Genomic DNA, 3,362 nt, shown 5'->3' on the forward strand with positions numbered 1-3,362 from the left:
ATGACATTAGGGTAGACTTTCATATATTTTGAACAAATGCCAGAGAGTCATATAGCTGGTATTCTGGTAGATTTGATTTTAGCTTTTTGAAGACTATACATACTGATTTCCAAAGAGAGTGACACCAGTTTGAATTCACTGACAATGAATGAAAGTTCCTCTTTCTTTACATGCTCATTAACATTTTTGTAGGTTATTATGCTTTTCTTAGGTATTGTGAATGGTGTGAAATGAAATCTCAAGGTTGTTTTATTTTTTCCCTAATTTATTTTTTCCCTAAGTCGATTTTTTAAGCTATTATTACTTCTATTGGGAGCACCTTGTTCCCCAAAATTTTATTGTGTAATTTCTGTTCTTTACCCTTTCAATTATAAGTTTCTTGGGTTTCAACATACAACAGGGACATATGCTCAACTATGTTCACAGCAGCCTTATTTGTAATAGCCAGAAGTTGGAAAGAACGCAGATGTCCTTCAACAGAAGAATGGATGCAGAAAATGTAGTACATTTACACAATGGAGTACTACTCAGCTATCAAAAACGACGAGTTGATGAAATTCTTAGGAAAGTAAATGGAGCTAGAAAATATCATCTTGAGTGAGGTGATCTAATCTCAAAAGAACATACAAGGTATGCACTCACTGATAAGTGGATATTAGCCCAAACGCTCACAATACCTAAGACACAACGTATAGAACACATGAAACTCAAGAAGAAGAAGGAAGACCAAAGTGTGGGTGCTTTGGTCCTTTGTAGAAGGAGTATCAAAAGTTTCAACCAGAGCTCCCAAAGTCTAAACCTCCAGCCAGAGAGCACAAAGGGAGGGACTCATGTCTCCACCTGTATAGGGAATTGAGGGTGAACTTGTCACACAGCAGTGGAACTGGAGGGGCATGGTCCCCGAAAGTTTGGATCCCCTAGTGTTGGGGAATTTGAGGTCAGGGAGATGGGACTGGGAGGGTGTTTGGAGCACACCCTCATAAAAATAGGAGGAGGGGGTATGGGATAAGGGGTTTTTGGGGAGAATGGGAGAGGAGATAACATTGAAAGGTAAATACGTAAAATATCCAGTAAATAAAAACAGATAAAGGGTCTTAAAAAAAAGAGAGAGAGTTTACCTATTTCAAATTATTTTCAAAAGTTTCTAGGAGATGCTAATTGGCTAAGATCTTATTTTGAGTTCTCCACAAAAGAATTTAAGTCTCTGTTTAATATTCTCAAGAGAGATGTAAATCCTAATTTTCCTCAACAATTAATTGACAAATGAGAAGCAATCTCACAAAAAGTAGAAGAAGCTACTACTAATCGATATATTATATAGTCTAATTAGTTGTCAGTGGTGCTATAACAGTCCTTCGATAAAAGATTATTAATATAGATTTATATTAATTTAAATAGGGCCTTCATGACTCTCTGAGTGTGGAAAGAGTGACTGTTGGCACTACTGCCCTGATTTTACAAGAACTCTGAAAACTTAGCTTTAAAAACAAAGGAGAGGGAACAGTAACCCCCAGAAGGAGCCCCCCTGAAATACTCTCCGTCATGCCCTGTTCACTTTTAACTCTCTAAAACTGAAACCTCATAGCAAATCTGCTGCTGACTGCCTCTGGAATCACTGAGACCAACAAAAACTATGCCACAGATATGGGGAAGGACCCTCTTACCCTTAAATGGAATGGCCCAGACCCAGTTCCCTTATGGGCCAAGGATTGATATGCCTGTTGATACCACAGAAGGCATAGCTAACCAGCTAACAAAAAGATTAATGAAATAAATAGATACCCTGACAAAGCCAGGCCCAACCATAAATAAAATGAATAACAATTTACATCCAGGGAAGAGAAATCTACCTGAGAATTCCCTTCTTTTTCCTTTCCAGGTAAAAATGGATCACCCATGAAGTCTGATGTTAGAAGTTCTAATCCAGAAGCTGGCCTCCAAACTTATACTACTCAGACCTTTGAAGGGCCACTGACAAGAACAGCAAACAGCTAGAGATTGATATCAATAATCTGAAGAAATCCTTCATTTCGTTGTCTGAAGAGACCTCCAAAAATCGCAAAGATACTTATTGGACTTGATTTACTCTATTACAATGGAAAAGGCTGTGTACAGCTCTTGACTGTATACAGCCCTTAAAGAAGAATGTTGCCTTTACATAGAGAAGACAGGGAGGGTTAACGAGACCATGAAATAGGTCAGCGAAGGCCCTGAGAAAAATCAGAGAGCAAAAGAGACAGATGAATGCTGGTAAAAGAATTGGTTTTCAGCCTCTCCAAGGCTGTCAACCCTACTTCCTCCCATCTTTGGACCATTACTTGGATTCTTTTTGGTTATTTCTGCTGGTCCCTGGGCCTCAAATAGGCTGACTAACTCTGTGAAAAAACAGATAAATAATTTGGTAGCCAAACCTATTCAGATACATTATCGTAAGTTAGCTATGGAGGACCACGAGACTCAACATGAGGTTGTTACTCTGTCCAGGGTGTTCCCAAAACCCATCTCCACTCAACCTAAAAGAGGGGACTTCCACCCTGAGACCAAGCAAAAAGGGGCCACCCAGAACCCCCTCTGACAGGCGATCTGAATTCTTGCTTAGGCTGGGAGGCTAAGGACTGGAAAGGAATATAAATAAAAGTTAAAAATATCTCTCTGGGTTCCCTGAGGGACAAGCCTGACTGCATAGGGCTTGATGTCAAAAGTATCCCATCTCCAGCAAAAAGACATCGGGATGGGTTTGGCCCTCATGCCTCACTGGATAACAACAGGGGGACCAGAGCCATTACAAGGTCCCCTTCAATTACTGGAGGTCAGACCTCTATCCCTGCCTTCACAAGATTAGAATTGCCACAGCCCTTCTATACTTAGAGAAGGGAGGAGATGTCAGCCCTGATTACACACTGAAGGCCTAAAATCAGCCATAGGCCTGTCATACATGTATACTATCACCAAGTCTTGGGTCTCTGTGGAAAAACATTGAAACAGATGGCTATAAGCTATTGTAAACAGGCAGCTTTTGAAGAAATTTACCAGCCCGAGTAGTTATAGACCTTGTAACTTGGTAGCCTTGGCAGACAATACCAACTTAGATAAGGGCAAGTGAGTCATAGGCAGAAAAATAGTGACTTATCCCCTGAACCTTCACCCAGTCGATACTCGGTTCTGAAAGATATCTGTGTTCCCCCTGAACACACAAACTCCAGTGTCATCCTCTTCCCCACATCCTGCCTTTCTGTGTTTATATCCCCTAGGTGAATGAATTACAATTTGAGAAAAAATAAATAAATTATTTTTAAAAAAGACAATTTAACACACAATATTTTTTCAAAGCTTAATTTAATGGCTGCTTAACTCAACAAGTT

The sequence above is a fragment of the Grammomys surdaster genome, unplaced genomic scaffold, assembly GCF_004785775.1.
Source record: "Grammomys surdaster isolate TR1022 unplaced genomic scaffold, NIH_TR_1.0 61, whole genome shotgun sequence".
In the NCBI taxonomy this organism is placed as follows: Eukaryota; Metazoa; Chordata; class Mammalia; order Rodentia; family Muridae; genus Grammomys; species Grammomys surdaster.